Below are 22,947 nucleotides of genomic sequence, written 5' to 3' on the forward strand. Positions count from 1 at the left end.
CCAACGAAATCACGTGTGAAACTCCCCGCGCAGCCCCATGAATACACGTACCCCACTCGGCCAGTGAAATCGCGTGTGAAACTCCCAGCGCACCCCCAGAAATACACGTACCCCACTCGCCCAGCGAAATCGCGTGTGAAACTCCACACGCACCCCACAGAATACACGTACCCCGCTCGCCCAGCGAAATTGCATGTGAAACTCCCCATGCACCCCCAGAAATACACGTCTAGTCCTTTGTGTAAATGTTGCCATGAATTAGGCTCTGCAGTTTTGATTCTTTTTAATGATTGTCCAGCATAGTTTCTTTTTATGTGTTTCTATCAGGCTTGGCGTGGATACACACACCTAAAAAGCCCAGGAGAGTCACATGAAAGCCCATAGTGCACATTCATAGGAAACCTACAGGCCAAAGAGGGAGTACCAAGTAGCAGGTTGGCTGCCAAAAGAGAACGACTAGGCTTCCAAACAGCCCATGTCGTCCACTGCAAAGGCTAACTGGCAAAAGAGAAAAACGTATATTTCCCATCAATCTTTGTAGTTAATTCCTGAATTCCTGTGAGAACCAACAGATCACTGTGTTCATTTTGAGTGAACACGTATGAAAGGCACACCCCACACATTTCCATGCTTGGTGTTGCTTAATAAAAAACATTCACCTGCCTTTCACCATAGCCATTCTTCTGCCTTCAGTGTTTCTGTGCTGCCGCCTTTCACCACAGTGGGACTCGCCTACCTCCAGCGACCTTCACCAGGATTCTAGGTCTCTGGGATTCCAGCACCAAATGAAACCTGTGAGGAAAAGGAAACACAGCTGAACGGTGAGTTGCTACCACTGCGCTAGCAAACTTTGCTACGATTCATACACTAACCTGTGTGGTGGATCAGAAGAAGGATGCAGACTCTGAAATTCCACATCAATGATACATTTATTAAACAAAGGAGAACATGCTTATCTTTCCCTATGCTATGGGGTTTCCCTACTTAACAAACCCAAGTTGCTTGTCAGGTGTCAGTGTAAGTATTAGCAGAATCTGTCCACCATCCAAACTAATCCTTTCTGACCCTACGACTATTATTACATCTAATGAATGAAAGAAAAATGACTCTTTCATACTGATTGCTTGTTTCTCACAAGGTTCAGTTCAGTAGACGATATTCAAGTATTTCTCAATGACACTTTTATCAACTCATGCAGTTCCTTTAAAGAGGTATTTCTCCTCTGTGTCTCCTACTTTATAGAGCAAATTTCTGTTCCTTTCTTGTTCTTTTCTTGAATTGTTTTGCTTATAATGATTGGTTTCTTCCTCAAACTAATGTTTCTTCTCCTCTTTTATTTTAACTCTTGAACATATAATGGGTTCAGGGGCTGCAGGGGGTCACCCACTTCCATTACCTAGAATGCGGGGGTCAATACAAAAGAAACGACATAATGACGGCTTCATCACCACTGACTTTTCACAGTGACTTTTTGTAATGACTGCGTTTTTGTTGGGGACATTTTCACTTGGAACCGACAATAGGTATTCTCATTATACCAGACACTACTGCGCTCACTGTGGGATGTATTGACCCACTCTGCTATATTATGTGGCATCACTCTGCTAGTTATGGTGGAAGAAACAGCAACAATGGCGGCAAAACTCTTGTACACACCAAAAACCTCCAAAACTGCGTTTTTCAACACACAAAAAATGGATGCATAACCTGCCACCCATGGTGCATGTGTGGTGGAATAGAGCACACACTGCAGAAAATGTGCCAGTGGGCTCCATAACAAGTAAACCTAGGGTGCAGAGGGAAAAGCAGCACTTTGCAAGTGAAACTCCAAAATGTGCCTGTAAATGACATTTACTTTGTTGCTAAAAACTACAAAATGTCTATGCACAACATTTCTCAACATTCAAAATCTTGCTTGGTGCTAAATTTCAGTTAATCTAATGAAGCATTGTGAATGTACAAAGTCCTAAAATGTGAAGAGCAAAACATTTTCTCAGAAAAAATGGATTGCCTGTGGATGTCAGCACCTGGCAAAATCTGTGTGCAGCACACTGGGCTACCTGTGAATGACAGCCCTGTCAGATGAGCTCTCCTGATGAAACTTCAAAGTTATATAAACTAAAAGTCTGCCGGATTAGCAAGCATAAAAAGATTGTTGCTAAAAGGAATGCAGATCACAGTTGTGCTTTTATCCCTCAGGTTTAAAGCTAAGAAAGTAATTTATCTATGTTATTTGATGCAACTAGTTTGGTATCTGCTGCATTTTAAGAAATTAAGAATAATTTAGCCTTGCTGGGCCTGAAAGAAGTGGAAAAACAGGTTCCCCCCAAGGGGAGGGAAATCCTCTCAGCAGAAACTCACTGATAGATGATAAAGTGGGTTAGGCCAGACTTTTGTCTACAGCCAGATAATGAACACTGGCAGATCCTCCAGCCCAGGAAAGTGACATGTGAAGGGGTTGTAAAATTCTCCTTGAATGAATTCCTCAAAGAAGGGGGCTACTCCTTGAGCTCCAGGTAGAGACAAAGGGCAGACCATTTGCTGCTAAGAATAAAGAATGAACACATTTTAGAGACTGATAACTTGTTATCCAAAGTGGTGAAAAATCTAAAAAAGGACAGATTTGTTACTCTAATTTTTGGCTGTACGTTTCAAGAGGCTGTGGAACTGTGTAACATGTTCTGGACAGGAATGGCAATATATGTGGTTTTATGTGAACTGTACTAATGCTAGAATTGTTACATTTTACACACACATCCCTATGTTAAACACACACATTTTTGGAAATTTGCAGAAAGTTTGGAAAATGTGTTCATGCCGAAATGGACAAAATTCTGCAGAAAAGTGAAACAGGATCCCGTAGCTGTGAGATTTTGAGGAACAGCTACCACATAAAATATGGAATCTTTGTGTGTGATTTCTGTAGAGGTACCAATGTAGAAATATGTATTTAGGACACAATTAGATTTTGATAACAGTGGCTAGGGGAGGTTTCTAAGGACTGTAAAAGCCAAATCATGAATGTGACATCATCCGACCTTGATCCAATCACTCAGATGCAAGGCGGAGAAGAGGTTCTGATCCAATCCCAGTTCACAGGGGCAAGTTTAGTTAAGCTGGCCCATACACCCATTTTTGTGATGTCATTTGAAAGGATAAATAGAGACAGCTGACAACACATACGGACTCAATCACACACTCACTCTCCTGATTCCAGCGAAGCACTTTGTTCCAGCATTCAACATTCAGCCTTTAACATCCTTCCTGATCCAGATGCCAAGAATCTTGCCAAGCAGTAGCTGAACCATTCTCAGCAAGGACTCAATACTCAAACTTTTTCTCTCAACCAAGTGAAGTGCTGTGGTGTGGGAAATCATCCTGAACTATGATCCTGAACTATCGAGCTTGCTACTATAAGGCTTGCCTGATGAACTCGCTACCCCGCTGATTGAAATACCCAGTAACAAGAAGGGCAGATCCTGTGCAATTCTGGTGACCGGCCTTGCGGATCCAGTCCTGCGCCTAATGTGGTGTCCTTCCTTGATAGACCCAATCCATTGACCCGAACCGTGACTGTCAAAAAATCTTAAATCCCAGTGGATTGTGAGTATTAATAGGACGCTAGAGAACTATTGTATACCCCTCTTAACTTGTTCTACTCTAATCTCTGAACTATCCCTCCTTTCATAACCTGTAACAGTGTCAAAATCTTTAGTGCTATCTTATTCTGTCTAGTTACTAAAGCTCTATTTTCATAGTCATCTTTATTTGTGTAACTCTGATCCATAAATCCCACTTTGACTGTTTGGACTGGTGCCGCCGAAGAAGGTGATGGGGATCTGTTACTGAAGTCATGAATCAGTCTCAGAGCTTACTGTATCGCGACTTGGTTGCCTAGCTAAATGCTCTAGCCTTGAGTAAAAGTGTAAGCCATATTTTCTGATTCTAAACTGAAGTCTTGTCCAAATTTCGTGTCTTTATTTTCAAAAAACACCTCTTACTAAAACTTCTATAACTCCCTCAGCAACATTTCAACTGCCACTTGTACCCATCATCCTCAGCTACCTCTAGAACCCAAAACCGCAGTTTGAAACAGTGCAATTGACCCGTCATATCAAAAATTGCATAAGGAAAAGTTTGCAACGAATTGACATTTTGAAAGTTTTACACGTGTGAATTAGCTTTAAAGTATTTCGTACTTAGACTTTGAGATCCCAACTGTTTCCTTTTGATTAAATCATTGCTTGTGTTTGTTTGCATCTGTCCAAAGCGGCTCCCGTAGAAATGTATAATAATTTAAGCATTTTTGACCACATTTGGTGTTTTTGCTCAGCCAATTTCAAAGCCATTTGACAGTTGAAAAGTCAATTTTGTGTTTCTCTTGTGTTTAAAGGGGGAAGGTGGGAGTGATATTCTGTTTGATCTGTTATTCCTAAGTACCTGCTCTCTCCTCACATCTATTTAAATTGTCTATTGGTGGGTTGAAGGGTGTTGCAGGGAGAACCCCTAACCATATTATTCAGTGTTCTGTCACCCCATTGTGATTGTTGTTACCTATTAAAATATATTGTGATTTAAATTTTAAATACATAAATAAATATTTACCTTTGCAAACTAGCCTGACTCCTGGTTCAGTGTGACCGCGGGGGGTCTCAGGAGAAGGGTGTGATATGAATGGTGTATCATTCGGAATATTGAACTTATAGATAAAAAATAAATAAGGGTTTCATTTGCGCACTACATGGTGGCCGAGACTTTGGTGTGTGCCAGATTGAAATCACTTACATCACAAGTTGCACCCCCAACCTTGTACTAACTTTATTGGAATCACCACTGTTCCTCCTATCCAAATCAAGGAACATTCCAGACCTGCCTCCCCCGTTATCTCCTTCAAAACCCATGTGCCCAGTAATGACGTGACCAGGGCAGCATTCTCAAGTATGAATTTCAGGGATTTATTTGCTTTGGTTGTACATCTACTTGGAATTCAGATTGGATGACCGCTCTTGGGTGAGGGCAGTAGTACTTTGAATCTTCGCCTTGCCCAATGGCATCAGAAAGCTGGATGTTCTATTCCCATGAATGTTTTCTTCAAAGGGTGCATCCCTTCCTGCTCTCTCCACAGTAAACATTCCATTCCCACCATGTTCAGGGCCTGAAGCGGGATACCATTAGTGTTTATCTGTGCACCCCGGGTGCCTCTGACCTTGGCTTTTTTCTCCTGGGGAATGCAAAGGGAATTTGAGAGAGACTCAGGGCATTTGTCCCTGTTATTGTGAATATCTGTGAACCTGATCAGAAAGGCAAACAAACATTTGTACCTGTGCTGGCTGTGGGAGAATAGCGCTGGGAGTTTCCTTAACTCGCGCCTCACCAACACCGACACCCACTTCCTGGAGGGGGAGGAGCATCGTGACGCTCACATGACTGCTCACATGACACTGCCTGCCATTGAAAGCAGGGCGTGCGCAGCCGAGCGGCGTTAGGCCCGTTAGGAGTGAAGTCCACCGGCTGTTTTGCGGCTGTTAGGCGCTGGGGCGCCTTAAGCGACGAGATCAGCCTACACCAATTCGCAGCAACCGAAGTAACTAAGGTAAGACCTAATCAATGGCCGATAACAGGCCACAGACTCGGCTAAAATCTAAACAAGCCCAGACCTTTTTGCTCTCTCAGTCCTATCATACGGACAATATCTCAATGCACATAGACTGTGAAAGCGAAAGCCTAATTAAAAATGTTAATGAAACTGATCTTGCTTTGGAAAATGAACTAGAAAAAGACACAAAGTCAAAAAATGAATTATCTGAACTAGTTGAATCTTGTGGGTCTGAGTCATCCAATAATCCAATGAATCCTAATATGAGACATATATACCCAGAGATTTTAGTTGGAGTCTCAACAATTGACACACAGGAACAGGCGGTTCTTCCATCAGTATCATTACCAGTCTCTGAACTAGCACCAACACCTGTAGCAGTTCTAGAAACAATGCAAGGTAATTTGGGACAGACACAACAAAATGCCCAATTACCCGTGGCCAAAGGCCTACTTACTGAGGAGTTCTTGATACCAATAGCTGAACTAAGTCCTACGAGAAACTGGTACCAGAGCAGCGTTCTCCATCCCAGGCACAATTAACGACATTAGTGGTTCTTGTGCATAATCGGGGCGGGGGAAACGAAACTACTGGAAAAATTGAATGTAATAGCAGCAATGGCAGCAACAAGGACACCAAGGAAAATGATCGCCGAAACAAACTACAACCTATATCATTATCCACAGAACGGTTGAGATCAGAAGAACGAGTACTTGAAAAAGAAGATAATGGCATGGAAATATCTAAACGAACCATTAAGGACCCCAGTTCACAAGCAACTGATCCACTAGTAGTGGATATTAACGCAGAATCATTCCAATCACCATTTGATGTAACAGATTTGGAGCTGCTTGCGGTTGAAGTCCCAAGTACCTCCATGGACACAAAGTTATTACGGTTCACTTTTCTTCGAGATCTCGCTAAACCATCGATACAAGAAAAGGAGTGCACATTACAACAAGAAATAACAAATAGTAATAAGGAAGAAAGATGCTCAAATGTCAAATCCAACAAAGGCAGGCGAATCGAGAAAAGTGAAACATGCACACAAACTACCTTAGATCGAAGACAAAATTAAGTTGCCTGTGAACAAGCAGGTGAATTTTTCTTTACAGAAGAAACAGGTACGGAAAAAAAAGGTATAGATTATGCTGGGAGAGAGGCACGCCTGACGATGAGGCCGATGAGGCTCCAGGCTGACTTTGAGCAAATGAAAGCAAGACTGGCTGATAGCTTCATAAAAGGCAAAGCAGGCGATATCAGCTCTCCAAGCCGAACGTCTAATAACACGAGCACTACATTGAAGAACCCTTTTTTATCGGTGATTCAATACAAAAACTGATAACTAGTTCGCCAGCGGAGGTTGTACAGGCTGGTCGGATAAATAATACCGGACACAAACAGGCCATGCATTTGACTAGTAAAAATTATATAAAGTCAACTACAAATCATCAGGATTCTGAGACTCAAAAAAAAACCTGGGAAGAGAATTTCGAAAGGCCCTCTGACAATGAACACAGAAATGAGAGATCATGACTAGCCCTTCCCACAAAGGTTTTTAAGTCCTAATCAACAGGAAAGGGGCATCCTGAGAGATAGGTGTAATGAAAGAACAAAAAGCCCTGATGAAAAAGACCTGGAACAAAAAGCCAACCTGTCGACAGCGCAAGCCATTCAGATTCATAACAATGTCTTAGCTGCCACTTCATTGGCTCTAATACCATTCATAAAACTATACGAGAGTTTACATGAAGCAATTCAGAATAATGAAGGAATATTGGGCAACCTTAATGAAAAAATAACTAAAATGGAATCCCGCCTGTCAGAACAGCAATCACGACAAAAAGAAGAAAAACGCCAGTTAGGTGAACAACCAAATAAGCAACTGGAGCTGCTTCTGAAAGACAGTGAAGAAAAAAAATAGTCGAATGGAGGAAATGGCCAGTCTTCTGAAACAAATGGCCTCACAGATATCTTTAGGTACAACTTCACCTGTGAAGGGGGTGCAAAGTGGAATACCTGCACCCACACAAGCTCTCTTAGAATCAAACAAGATGGACAAGTCAGATGGGAAAATTGTGCTTGACATTGTAACCAACGTCAACAACATTCCTGCTAGACTAGAAAGAAATGATGAAATAACGAATGCCGTGTCAGAGAGTAACAACTTGCTTGCAGGAAATGTGAGGGATAAAAGCAGTCCAATAACAGACGTGGTAGATAACATAGAGAAACATAACAAACCAAAAGACAAACTAGCAAGGCTTGAACCTGTTAATGGCATAAGTAAGGAAACACCCTCCTGCTCCTTAGCAATTGAAATAGAGGCGATGACCACTAACGAGAAAACTACAGAAATTCAGTCTTCCTCCATAGCAAAGCATCGTATGGGATATTCAGTGGCCAAGAAAAAAACCTCTTTTCCAACACCAATAAAGAAAAATCACAGGTTGCTGCCAACAGACAAGGAAAAAATAACTGGAGAAAAGGAAGAATATTCAGGTTCCACCAAATCGAACGAGTAAAACAAGGACATTTATAAGAAATTTGACAACTCCAGTAAAACCTCAGTTATTTGAGAGAGAAAAACCCGTAGGAACAAAGAAAAATGATACAGAAAGGAAAGTTGGAAAAGAAGTGAGAAAAGGTGAAAACGGAGAGAGAAACCCCAAAAAAAGGATGAGAATTGATTCAGATATTAGCACAACCTCCTCAGTTGAACAACTTGAGGAACTATGCGATCTCTCAACTTATCCTGATGAGAATGATGATGATTGCACAATAATGTCGGAGGATGAGCGGCTAGACAAGAATTCACATAGCCCAGGTACTTCAGCACAGACCCTAGGCAAGAAACAGCTAACAATGGAACTAGGCAACACAAAGAATGGAAAAGCTGTACAGTCAAGATCAGTAATTGATCAAGTTGAATCGGACAAAAGAATAAAAACTGCAAGTGAAGACCATAGAGACAAAACAAGGCCGGCCTTAAATCCAACCCAACCAAAAGTAAAAATTCAAAAATACACCAAAATAGCAGATAAAGAACATCGAGCCAAGCAAAACGTGCAAACTAGGAAGATAAAGGTTGAAAACGTCTTGAATGGCGATCCTTATGTCAACCTGAATCATGGCAATATAATGCGACTGCTACATGCGGTACCAGTGTTACGTACCATTCGATCTGATGACATTCGAATTGTTGAATTTGCTTGAGAAGATCGTGTTGACTGTGTGTTATTACATATCACCTCACAAGGAGTCTGCAAGATCCTGATGGCTGCTAAAGATGAGCTATTGTGTTTAGGGTTTGAGATTTCAGAACAGGAGACGATTGAAAATCAGATCGCAGAAGAGGGAATACATAACAACAGCAAAGTCATAACCCAGGAACAACGACGACAAGAACTTAGGAGCCATCTGAAAATGGTCTCCCAACCACAAGCTCGAAATAGAAATTCATTGTTTGAGACAAAGAAACACTAGCTAGGGAAATATATCCAAGATGAAACTGTATCCGTGATTTCCTGGAATACCAGAGGATTTAGTCATCTGTACAATGAATTCCCAGTAGACCTGACAGATAATTTTGCGATTTGTATGCAGGAAACCTGGATGCGTTCACTTCCAGTAAAAGATGGTTATAAAATAATGTTAAACCCAGCAGTGAAAAATACAAGAGGAAGACCGTATTCCGGGTTAATAACTATGGTGAAGTCAGGAACAAACTGGGAAGTAATTGAAGAATACAACCCTAACAGTTATGTACAAGGGACTTTACTGAAACAAATGAATGGACCTGAAAATAAAGAAAAACGATACTCTTGTTAAACGTTTATTGGAATCCAGCAAAAATTGCAGTTAAATCATTTGTTGCCGCAGTAACTTCGTTGATAGATAAAAACCAGAGAATTTGCCCAGATTTATCGATCATAGTGTGCGGTGACCTGAACATTTCATGGTTCGATAAGAATAAGGAACTGATTTTGGCTAAAGCTACCAATGGATGTCTTGAAAGTTCTAGACAAACAAAATGGACTGACGAAATGGAAGCACGTGATTGCATGATGGTAAATGGAAATGTGAATGGTGATAGTCCTCCAAACTACACATGGCATAATTTGGGATATAATAAGACTCTTGATTATATTTGGACATCGCGAAACATGTTCATAAACATCAATAAACTGTGCATCTTACCAACTACAAACAGTGACCATCATGCACTGGTAATGACATGGCCATTACACTGCAAATGCGAGGTCGAAATTAAAGGCCAAGCACTAGAGGTAAATGCTGGTCGAAACAGACTGCGAATAAATGAAAAACAAATTTGTGTATTGACCACGGCAATAGAGGAGCCAAACAGAGAAATCTACGATCCGACAGACTACGTGGCACTGCTTCCATCTTTAACAGTGGGGTTTGCACATAAACAGAACATTGACACAGTACACAAACACAATTGGAGTATGACTCTAAGTAAACAAAAGAAGCAGCTAAAAAAAGATCTAGCTAAACTAAAATCACGTCTATGCGTACAAAAGCATAGCCTGATAAAATGGAGGAAACAAAAATATCGCAATTGGCTCAAGAGTTTCTCTTATCAGAGAGACCAAGAGCGTGGAGAAAAGATGCTGGGTCTAATGAAACTAAATAACACAAGAGAAATATGGAATATTCTAAATAGAGGCTCCATTAATCAAGCTGCTACTCTGGCAAATGGAGTAGCTGAAAGTGACTGGCTGCGACAATTTAACAAAGTGTTCTCTGGGGTTGAGATGACATCGAAGATAGGAAAACACCAATGTCATACTAACTGGGATACTAAGGAGGACAGTGAAGATATTTGCACTGCCATTGCGAAGCTGAAGAATTCAAGAGCGGCCGGCCCAGATGGCATCACTAATGTGATTCTGAAAAAACATAAACATGCGTGGTCTATATTTATCGAACCGTTGTTTTGGATAATAGCAGAAAGTCAAAAAGTGCCAACATCTTGGACAACGGCAATAAAAGTACCAATCTATAAGAAGGGCAATCGGGACGATCCTGCCAACTATCGACCGATTGCCCTTCTGGATACAATCGGCAAGGTATTTGCGACATTTTTGCAAAAAAAACTATCAGCCTGGGCGCTGACAACGGCAAAATTGGATAAAAGACAAACAGGATTCACCAAGGGAGTTGGTACAGACATCAATCTAGCCCTGGTGAACCTATTGAAGTTAGAAGCCTTGCAGAAGAAGGACAATTTATTTGTAGCCTTTATTGACATGCAACAGGCTTTTGATACTATAAACCGAGGAAAACTATGGCTGAAATTGGAAAAATTGAAATGTTCTGAGACCTTGCTGCAACCAATAAAAGCACTGCATGAAAAAACATCAATTAGAATTAGACTAAACGAAAGAGGTGTCTTGTCAAAAGAAATCCTTACCAGTATAGGGGTTAAGCAAGGATGTCCATTGGCTGCCACTCTGTTTAAGCTATACATAGCCGACATTCAACTTGATTTAGCAACTGTGAAATGCTTTCCACCGAAAGTCAATGGGCAACAAATAAGCTATGCAATGTATGCTGATGACTTGCTATTGGTTGATCGGACCCAGATAGGTCTACAGCGACTACTGACGAAAGTAGAAAGTTATATGGCAGAAAATGATCTATTAATAAATGTGAAAAAAACAAAAATTATGAAATTTGGACACGCAACAGGTTCAAAAAACAAAAACTTCAAGTGGGAAGTATATGAAGAACACCTTGAAGAAGTCACAGAAATTCGCTATCTGGGAATAACAGTGAATACCTCAATATGTGAACGGAGTTGGGTAGAAGACATTTATCGCCAAACTCGAGGTCTCTCTTTACAAGGTGCAAGAATTCAGACGCTTTATGGAAAATTCTCTTTAATACCAATACGAACATTTTATGTGCAGAAAGTAATTCGAGCAATTACATTCGGGACAGAATCAGGATGGAACATCGACCAAAATATATGGCCACAATTGGAAGGCCTCTTCTGGAGGCGAGCCCTGAGACTACCCAAATATCTATCAATGACAATACTACGTCATGAATTAGCTCTGGAAAGCTTACACGGAACAGTGATATGGAAATCCATGTCATTATTTAGAAAGATGGTGATCTCAAATCCTGAACCGGCGTTCCAAATACTGGCACCAAGCAGTGATCAACTGCATAAAGGCTTACTCCTGGAATGGTCGGAAAAAGTGAAAGCCATCATGCGAACTGCCGAGATTACGTTAGAAACGTTAGTAGACCGCCCTCAAATTGCACGAAAAAAGCTGAAAGAGTGGCTTTGGAATGAAAATCTTGATAACTATGGAAACGTGCCCACAGCTCTGGATCTGGGATTAACGACGAATAAAGTCGACAACATGCCAAAATACCTTCAACAATTTCCTTCACGGCATCACAGAGACAGTTTTCTTCGTCTTCGAACAAACATATACAAATCAATACATATGATGGCAATGCGTCACTTGGACAACGTAACAGAAAATAGCTGCAGACATTGTACATTGTACCCAGAGACAACAAAACATTTAGTAACTGAATGTGTGGCATTAATGGAGGCAAGAAGGGTACACTTGAGTAAATTTCAGCCTGAAACAGACACAATGGCTGAGTTTTGGTCTTGCATTTTGGGTGGAACCTCGGTTCACTTAACTTGTTCGGTAATTAATTTCCTAGACAAAGTCACAAAATGAAGAATAATAAATTAGGAAAGATGGTTCAAAGACAGCAGTAAGAAACGTGAATGAAAGTAATTAAACAAAAAAAATTGCAATAAAAGTTTGAAATAAACTAGATGTTACAAAAAAAAAAAATTGTTTTTGGGACTGAGCTAAACGGATCCGCAGCTCCACATCAGGGCCTTCGTTCTATTCTGTTCATTGTGTACTAGGCCTTAACATCCTGCGATGCCGTGTTAACATGCTGACCTCGCTCCTATCACATTACTTTCTGGCTCCATCTTCCACCTGTTTCAGCTCTTTCTGCACACCTCGCTAAAGAACATACCATTGAATAAAACATCTAATCACTGATCCTTTAATACAGGATTTACTCTAAGAATGTGGATATTAAAGAAATGTGGACTCCCGCAGTCTGATCTATTCCTGCAGTGCGCCAAAAACTCACCTCTCCCTAAGGCTGCCTGCTGAAGGAATCAAGAAAGACCCTTTTACTTTACTAAACTGAGTGCAGTCCCTATTTACTTTCTCTCACTCGTTTAGCGTCCCTTCCCTCATTGAGATTCAATCCCTCCTATTTGTAATCTAATAAGCACTATACTGCCCCAGAGGCCAAATTCATGCAGTATAGATTATTCATTTTGGTTATATAATTTTATTTTAAACAAAACATTTTATTGAGAATGTTATATAATTTTAATTTGAACACTGAATTCGTAATCTGTTTTGAAACTCCTCTGAAAGTGGACTCCATTTAGTTTATGCAAAAGAGTATTGAAAAATAGCATTGGTGAAACATTTGGATATTTGACATTTATGTAATATATGACTGTGTCAGTCTGCATGTTCTTGTTGCTGTTTTGAGATTGTACTGGTGTTTTCTGTCTTTAAATGCGTCAGAAACGAGGGTGCTTAATACATATGTTGCAAACTGTGAATTAAATAGTGTCCTGCATGTTTACAATTTCCTCGTTTCAACAAATGCCAAATGTTGTATGTTTTCTGTGAGACTGGATCAAACAGCTAAATCAAAGCACTGCTCTTCCCAGATTAGTAATTCGGTACTCAACAACATTCTGACCGTGAACCATGCACTGTGCTGAATTCAAAGCGACCCAAGGAGGTAATGCTGACCATGCTATGAGAAATCTTGTGCCACCTGGCCAGCTGAACGAGCATTGGCATCTGAATTAAGTGGGCCTCTGGTGGACATAGTTACCAACATGATCCATTCCAATCTGTCTATGTTTATCTAGTTTTATATGGATTCGGTGACTTCTAATCTTAGTTGTATAATGGGAAAAGCAGAACTACAAGTCTCAGAACACAAAGAAAAAAGACAGGACTGGATAATCGTGTACACGTAGGAATGCATCATGTTGGTAACTATGCAAACGTCTTAATAGATTGTCCCTAAAACTTCTAATCATAAACCTTGAAAGGAACATTACTTTCCAGCGCACCAGGTGACCTCTGAACTCGTAACAACGTGCAGATAGACAGCACAAACGGACTTGTTTAAACATATATATCCAATGTGAATTTGCTTTGCTTAAATTGGTTCTTTTTCAAAGGCTTGAATTCAAATTCAAAATGCACTGCTACAGCGGTTTAAGCACTGTAAATATTAAATCAGTTAAATAACGATTAATGTCATCTAGGCTACTACGCAGGGGCCTCTTTGACAGGGCACGTGTTCTCCCATGGAATATTCCATCAAAAGATGGCTTAGAGCATTCCAACGAAATACCCTGCTTTCTTAACTCTAATTCCGCGTCTTCTTTCTGGGAGCAGTTTGTCTAGCCCAAGGGCTAAATAAATTACACCGAATGTCTTTGGGTTGCTGCTACGTTTGAACATTTGTCTAAAAAAAGCAGTATTCTGTACAGAGAAGCAATACAACGAGGCAATGACAATGAGCAGTTCTTCCTACCACGCTGCAGAAAGATGTAATTCAAGAGGGGGGAGCAGCAAGCCAGGGTTGTGTTATCCAGCGTGCCCTGCTGGTGGCAGTTCTTTACTACACTCACTTCATGTGTACAATTGGGAAAGAGTTTGGCCTCTCTGTGACAGAGCTGTCAAGCTTGTTATTCATCAGACATGAATAAACCCGGGGAAATAAATGTGGCCAAACCCCGAATCATTTGATTTATGAAAGTATGAAGGCTTACCAAACCTCACCAAAGTGTAGAAGCTTTGAAATGGATTTCACGTGGGACATGATTCACCTCTGCTTCTCAGCAGTTGCTTATAATCGTGTAGATGGGGAGAAGTGTGAAGCCCTTCCTAGAGGAGAGGAGAAAGATGATGCTCTGTAAAAAGCAATATAAACTGCGACTTAAGAGAACATCATTTGAAGCGTTATTTTCAAAGAAAGAAACAAAGAAACATTATGTAAAAAGGATTGTTTATAGAGGAAAATACACTAAACAGATTTTCGCCCATTAGCAATTCAGATCCTGTTTCCCAGCCAGGATGTTTCTTTTAGCAGAGAGAACGATATGGAAACACCACTCGACAGGGATCAGTTACATAGATTTTGCTAGCCATTTAGTGGAACGTTGTGTTCAAGTTCATCGTGGTAGGCAGTAACACTGGTATCGTTTTCTGGTGTGTGATTTAACACAGCACCCTCTGGAGGACTTCGTAAAAGGCATTTTACTTAATATGCATCATTACAGAGAGCACTCTAGATTTCGGTCGTACTTCATTTCACGTTCACTTTACATAAACATACAATTGTTGGGGTGAGGGTGCTATTGGTAATAAGTAGTATTTTCAGGTTCCTATGATTTGTAATGAAAACAAACGTTTGAATGCGGATTGTTCACTAGATGTTTTATTGATGGCACAACTTGGCAAAGTGCACGCACATTGACAAAGAGTTTTAGGGAATTATAAATTGCTTGCAGGGCAGTGGTGGTAGGCAGTCACACTGGTGTGTTCTTCTTTTGTGTAACATAATGCTACACCTGCTTTAGGATGTTATACCAGGAACTTTATCAAAAATACATTATCATACACTAGGCTTTTCTCTCACTTGATGTTGCCACTACTTGAGAAATTATACATCGTTTTGAGGGTAGGCAGTGTAGTCATTGGCAGGTCGGGTTACCCAGTATCGTCACTTGAGGATTTTGCACGAGAAGCTTATTTGAATAAACAATACAATTTTGGAGAAAAAAAACGGAATTTCATCATACCGAATGTGGCCACTACTTTTTGGGCACATTGAATTTTTCAGATAGAAATCGTGGAAGTCATTGACACTGTCAGTGTGCTATGATGTATGACATAGCACAATCCCTGTTTGTGGATATTACAAAAGACAGTTTATCGAATAGAACATTACCTTTTAGGGATGACTGCAGATATTGCTTTCCCTTGATTTTGTAACTAATTTCCAGAATCTTATGTTGCGAGTAGAGTGGCAGTTGTTGGCAGTGAACGGTTGATTCGATGTGCCGCTCGTCACTTTTTCTGTGCACATTTTACACTCTGCCCATTATTTAAATAAACAATAATCTTCAATGTGATTTAGCACAATGTTTGAGGAGCATTATAGTCTGTGGATGCTGGTAGCATTGGTGTTTTTGGTAGGCAGTGGCATTGGCAGCCTATTCTGGTGTAAATCATCACATACAGCCTGCTTGAGGATTTCGTGCCAGACGCTTTGCACAGAGCATGCACGATTTGGCATGCACGTCATTTTGAACCAGCACACTCCCAGGGGGTGCACACCAAAGCCTTAACAATCACAGACATTCACAGTACAGACATAGAACAACATTGCTAATGTCATTTCAAAAAGATTTGTGTGACATCTCAGAGATCCAACGATGTCAAAGATGTCACTGAAATATGCCTTCTACAAATGGCAGACCATGTAGATGTATACTGCAGCCAGTAAACAGTATACCTATGGACCATAATTACTACGTTTATTCTTTATCTGTTGAACACTCATTTCACTGAACTTTGTCCTCGCCATTCTGTGCCATATAACTATTTCCCATTGGGATAAAAATACTAGCTCAACATAGGGTGGGACACTTTCTTCTTTTCTCTGTTTATTTTGTATTATTGTGTTATATTTTAAATATAAAACCTTTCACAAACATTAAACATAATGAATTACAAAAATACAAAAAATACATTTCCTTTACACCTTAAAATAAATGCATTTAGTACCACCAGTCTCAAGGCAATGTATTAAAATTCATTACTCTAAACTTTTAAAAATGGATTGTGCAAATTTCACAGCGGCAATTGATACTGGGTATAAAATGCTTCCACGATTCAATACCAAGTTTTGAAAGGCCATAGGAGAAGCATCGTACAAAAAATGGGACAACATTTTTAATTGAATCTCATTTAAAGGGGAAGTCCTCACAGAAATGTTATTGGCTCAATTAATTTGGCATTTATTTTTGAGCATACATCAATCGATCATAAAAAAATTCCAATTAATCTTACCTTAGTTTTTATCACTTTTACACATGTGAAAACGACAGGTCGGGTATCACCATCTTGTGCTAATCCTAGCTTTTAATCCATCACCCTAAATTCAGGTACCCTTGCATCAGTAATTCAGATCACCCCCCCTAAAGCTGACATCACTAGTTAGAACAATATGCTCTACCTATGTTAATGACGTTCGGGGGCAGCATAGCCAAACGCACCCTGTCATCACCAATGGTATAAGACTACCTAATGTAGGACCAGGAACCTAAACCCACACATCCACACAAAATTCAAACATTTTGTTTCTTTTCAAAAAAAGGAGAAAACAATGCATATCTTTGAGAAAACACCAATAGTTGCCAATAGCTATGTGAGGGGTCAGATATGTGAGGCAGACATCTTTGTAAAGGATTTTGAAATGTAGTCATTTTATGAATTCTAAAGGTTGGAAGAATGCCTCACTATCCCTACTGTGATGACGATTTCCCAACCTAAAATAAACTAAAGGAAACACTCTAAAAAAAGGATATCTGTACCTCACAATTGCATATTCAACAACATAACAAGGAAATGCATGGCAGATCAAGCCAACAAATATATATAGCATGTAATTGAATTAACAATATGATCACTGTCTCTTCTCATAATCCGGGTGAATTCCCCTTCTCAAGATATGAACAAGGTTTTACTCCACAGTTCAAAAGAAATGAGGAAATCCTGGTTTGCCACAAAGTTCCAGCTCAGTTCTTGAGGATTTAAACTTGGTAACAAAAAGCTCTGTTGTCTCAATAATGTACCAAACGAAATAGTGTGTTCCAACTCCTGGAGCAAGAACAAGTTTCACCTTTGTTTTCTTCAAGTAAGAAACAACAGTTGTTGTCAGGATGATTTGCGACACACAGGTTTATGAAGAAATGTAACTCCTCCCCGGCAGGTTTACACAGTTCTTCTTTCAATGTCTAAAATTAAAAGGGGTTTTATCTGTTTGAACCACAGTTCAGCCCCTTTATTAACCACTACCTGGTTGACTACCATACCAGGCCTTCTACAGCAACAACTTGCCAGATGGGTATACTTTCCTGCCCGCTCATTACTTCACAAAAGATCCAAGTGTGCTTCAGTGGTGATTTCCAACTTAGAACAACTTCACAAGGTTTTGTTGGCATCAAACTTTAAACCAATTTTGGGGAAACAAGGAAGCACATTAGTGCTCTTCAGGACACATTGTCAATTATGCTCCTCTCCCTCTGGATAATCTTCTCCAGAAGGGCAGCCTGACTGCCGCCTTTTTTTCCCCCTCTTCACCAACAACCAAATAGTGACCAGGATATGGCCTGACTCTGCTTCTGTTTTGCCTTTGTCAATGTGTGCTTATATCACCTGATGATCAAAATTTCACCACATATGAGCAGCAATTCTTTTGATTTTTCGATATTTTATTTGTATCACGCTCATACACAAGCCTTTCAGAGATCGATGAGGAAAGGGAGGGGAAAAAGGGAGAACAAAAACAATGATCTTACTAGGCCCATTGATATTGAGAACATGCAAGTGCAGGCGAGAGGGAAGGGGGAAAGTGCAGGGGGGAGAAAAGTGTTGAACAAATGGAGAAAAGAAATAAGTGATAGTGCAGCCAGCAAGTGGCAAGTGCTAGGTTTAAGGCACAAACAAGGGGTGTCTGATAAGTGCAGAAAAAGGGGGGGGGGGCTGTAGGATTACAGAGTGAAAAAGTTGCCGAAAGGGAGTGTGGGTGAGTCGCTGGATGGCCAAGAACATGGGCCCAAAATCAGAGGGTAACCTGTTGCATGATGCTGAAGCAGAACAGATCAGCAGGGGAAGGGAGGTGAGAAGGCAGAAGCAAAGATGAACGTCTTGAGGTGCTTCCGGAACCGGAGATGGTTCTCCTCAAGTTTCAGAGTGGCAGGGAGGCAGTTCAAGAGGGAGGCACTAACCAAAGACAGAGGTCTATGCCCATCTTGTTTCTTTGAGAAATGACTGACCCAGAGGGAGTTGGAGGTGGAGGAGTGAAGAGCTCAAGACGGAAGATATTTATGGAGGGAGAGTTGATGGTATTTTGGACCCAGGCCGCAGAAAACCTTGTGGACAATGCAAAGGGTTTTGAATTTAATCCTTGCAGCCACTGGGAGCCAATGATGAGATTTCAGGGCTGGAGAGATATGACTCTTGGGTTTTCCAATATTCAACTCCCACTTTGACTAATGGTTGTTATATTGGTATTGCTGAGTTTTTGAAACACTCATGGCTTTGGTATTGCTTGTAGGCTTTTGTGTTTACTAAAGCTTCCCCACAGTGCTTTTGAGCCTGCCACAAACTAATATGTTTGTTTGCATAGTTGCTTGGTTTCAATAAGCATAACTTTTGCTGTTTTTAAATAGTTCGGTATTCAGAATTGTAACTACTGCTTGTTTCACTCACATGCGAGTGAAACTGCCTGCCACGAACAGCCTCAGAGTGCTCTTATGGATCTATGTGATCACTGCACCGCCTGTAACTGCGACGCCCGTAAATGCCGACACCAGTTACGGTGCAGCGCAGTGATCATGTAGATCACTGTGCCTGCTTCCCCCAGCCTGCTTTTACCTTCTCACCCCATTTATCTTTACGGCGGCACACTTCTGCGTGTGCCTCCCACACCCTTCTATCCCTGTGGCACCAGCTCCTCCCACTAACCTGGGTTAGAGCTGATGTCGCAGTGTGCTTTTCTTTTTTCTTTTCCTTTCTTGCCCCACGCTTACCAAAATGGTAAGCAGGGAACACCCTCGCAACCCCTCTCTCCTGTTACAGCGCCCAAGCAGAGCAGGAGACACCCCCATAACACCAGCTCTGCTTGGGCGCAGTAAATGTCACCCTCATTTTGTGTGCCCCCGAAGTCGCAGTGACTGCAGGGGCGCTCAAATGAGGGCGACATTTTAGTATGATACCCTCCAGAGTCACTTGCATGCTGTGAACTCCTGGGTAAGTTGCTTGCTCATGCTCCACTTGGTGTTTGTAGGTCTTCGGTCATTGTAGCTCCTCACGATCCAGCGAACAGCCTTCTCTGGTCCACCTCTGCTTGCACCACTTGGAAATGGAGCTTCCACCGCTCTGGAGATGGTCAGGTTCAACCCAGACACCTGAAACCTTTAACTAGGGCACACTTTCCTTGCTACTTCTGCTTCCCAATGCGCGTCCTCTGCACAAGAACCCTTCACTGGGCAAGCGCCCTTTTCTCATGCTTCCCGCTGCACGACCTCTGCAACAGGGACAACTCGAAGCAAAGACCCTCTCAGGCCTGCCACAGCTTTATTTGTTAAGTGATCTTGGCGTCTTGCCTCGAGCTTCACTTTCCTCTGCATACACAGCCCACACTGCTTTCTCTTTTCCTGCTGCTCTTGCTGCACCTGGTGCACCTGCTCTTCTACTGCCTGCACCTGAGGAGGATTTTTAAGCCTCTGAGTTTTCCTTAGACATCTAAACTAATTAGCTGACCGCTCCTACAGCAGTATTCCTCTGCATCCCTCTTCCTCCTCACAGTACTGAGGGAATAGTTGGACTTGAAGTTAGGGAACGTTCTAGCTCTATGGGCTTGAGAAGTGATTGTAATCCTTTTTACACCACAGGAGTTCTGGCTGATTACCTCCACATTAAGATGTTCAACATGTGGAACAGCTAGGTTATTATGGAAACAGGCAATTATATACTTTAGTATTTGTGAAATGTCTTCCCTGAAAGAAGGCAAATACGGTGTCCCACTCCACAGATTCCTCTAACTTCCCTGAGCCTTTTCTCCTCCCAGATAATCCTCATGCAGAACACCTCCCCAAGGTCAGGATCAGGAAGGGTCTGCCCTTCTCTTACTACCTCGGAGGAGACTTTATACAGGGGTTTAGTGAAGGATTCATAGTATTAATCATCAAAGCTAGCAAACATTGCATGCTTTGCTTATCTTTGTATAACTGTGAGCAGTGATCTTATAATGATGTTTGTGTTCCTCGATCGTTTAATCCCAGTATTTGTATTCTTGAATTAAAGTTCATATGTTCATCATCAATGTTTGATCGACACACGTGGCATTCAATTTGAAATGCAACACTTTCACATCTGCACGTTTTCAGACCATATAGGCTGCATGTTGCTTCTTATTACTGCATCCACAAAAAGGGCACATTATTGCCTGGTGGTCAGCCCAGATAATGGTTATCACAGATGCATTGTTGATGATTATCATCCAATTTATGTTGAAAAACAAGTCAATAGGAAGATAAAATCCATGGCAGCGACACATATCGGTAAAAAATAGCTATGTAGATTTGAGAATGCAAAATTATATTTAACTAACCAGTTTATAAAATAATATACACAGTACATAAATATGTTAACTATCAATTAATGTTAAAAGTAACATGTACAATGTCTTTTCTTTGAGTCTAATTTAACTTTCATCCGTCACAACGTTAATCAGCAAGCATACAGCACATATGCCATGCTCACTCGCCTGAAGATTATGTAAATGTATGGTCTACATTATGTCTTAATTTTCCATATCTCGCTATGTGATGGTGACCAACCACTTTGGACGACAGATCTCAGTAATAGAATTACAACTTTCCTATGTCTGCTTTCAATATTGTATTGTATTGTATTTGGTTATTTATATAGCATTTTTTACCCACTTGTGTAACCTCATTGCACTTTATGTAGTGAATCTTGCACAATATGTTTAGCTGCTTTCAATGGCAAGCTGTGCAGTGAAGCACAATGACATATTTCAAGAATTCCACATAGCAAAATATTTACTTCCATTTTAACGATATCAAGGCACCTGGTCCCACAACATTTATGGCTTCTTTCACAGATGTTCCTAGGCGAGCTGCAGATAGGTTCAGACTTGCCTATAGGGCAATGCGAGAAATAAAAAAGTAAAATGCTAGTGTGGGCCAGGTTTATTGATAAAAAGTGTGCTAGTTATTTGGCAAAGGTTGGCCACTTACATGAGTTACTTCACGATTCGGCTATTAGTTTTGACCATTGTTGCCGAATAATTATTCTTTGTATTTCATTTTATCTAGAAAATCCCCTTTGGGTACTATTCAGTCTGTTCCAAAATAATTGAATTGCCATTTGCAGAAGTGGGCCACTTTTTCATTCTGATCAACACAATTTTATGCCCTTGTCCGACCTTGTGTGCAAAACAGGTGTACCGCACATTACAATGTGCTAGTGTTCACAAACAAGCATTACTGCCCTGGGCATGTACGTATTGTTTGATAAGAATGCGCATAATGGAGGCCATCCTGCCGCAGTGTGGTTCGGTTGCAGATATGCTGTCCTTGTGGTTCAGATTGGGCAAGGCTATGATTGCATTACTGTTGAAAGAGTTTTTCAAACAAGTGCCAGTCTTTCTTCTTCAATTTTAAAGTCAAGTATCAACATCACAACAAAACCAACTTGTACACGTGCGTAAAAGCCATGTCCTCACTTCTCTAAAAACAGATTTTGAATACACACCATGAAAACAGGCATTTCCGCTTTGACCCAATACAATGACTTCTGAAATACTGTACATTGGTTAAATTATGTCATTGTTGGGACTCTGCATCCTATTGCAACATTACTCAATGCACCTAGTTCTGAACACCTGATAAGTATGTATTGCTGTTAGCTAACTAGCTATTCACTATCCACATTCAGTGAGGATTAAACACACACAAACTCATTTCTGAAATCATATTTGACATATAGAGTTGGTTACAGCATGAAAAACAGATTCATGGATATAGATGGATGAAAAGAGGTGGGTTAATATATAGAAATGTCATATTCGCACCGGGAAGGGGGCAAAGGGGCGATTGCCCACCAGGTACGGTGGACTGTTGCTCTCAGGGCAACACGTACAAAGTGCAAAAAATGAATAAAAAAGTCACTAAAATTCAAGCATCCCTAGAAAGAGCAGAGTTTTGAGAGGCTTACTGACGTTTGAGTAGCTCTAGGCCAGCAATCATCTGGATTTCTGCAACTTTGCAGGCACGCTTGGGTGTCCTCCACATGTGGGACTCCACAATAAGAAGAAAATGAGCAAAGGCCACATGTGCATGTTCATAGTGCACATCATCAAAGTATGCATTTAAATGACATATTCTTTTGCCCGTTATTTGAATGTTGGCTAAC

The 22,947-nt window shown here is 40.8% G+C and overlaps 1 long non-coding RNA gene across 1 annotated transcript in view; it reads right to left on the reverse strand.

Annotated features, from left to right (window-relative positions):
* Window positions 1–658: 658 nt before the first annotated feature.
* Window positions 659–22,947, reverse strand: part of LOC138525565 (uncharacterized) — a 96,476-nt gene continuing 74,187 nt past the window's right edge. The window contains exons 2-3 of the long non-coding RNA XR_011283364.1: window positions 14,487–14,601; window positions 659–792 (exon numbers count right to left, since the gene is read on the reverse strand). This is a non-coding gene — a long non-coding RNA (uncharacterized lncRNA). The remainder of the gene's footprint in view (window positions 793–14,486; window positions 14,602–22,947) is intronic.

The sequence above is a fragment of the Ambystoma mexicanum genome, chromosome 7p (assembly GCF_040938575.1).
Source record: "Ambystoma mexicanum isolate Mex_15411 chromosome 7p, UKY_AmexF1_1, whole genome shotgun sequence".
Classification (NCBI taxonomy): Eukaryota; Metazoa; Chordata; class Amphibia; order Caudata; family Ambystomatidae; genus Ambystoma; species Ambystoma mexicanum.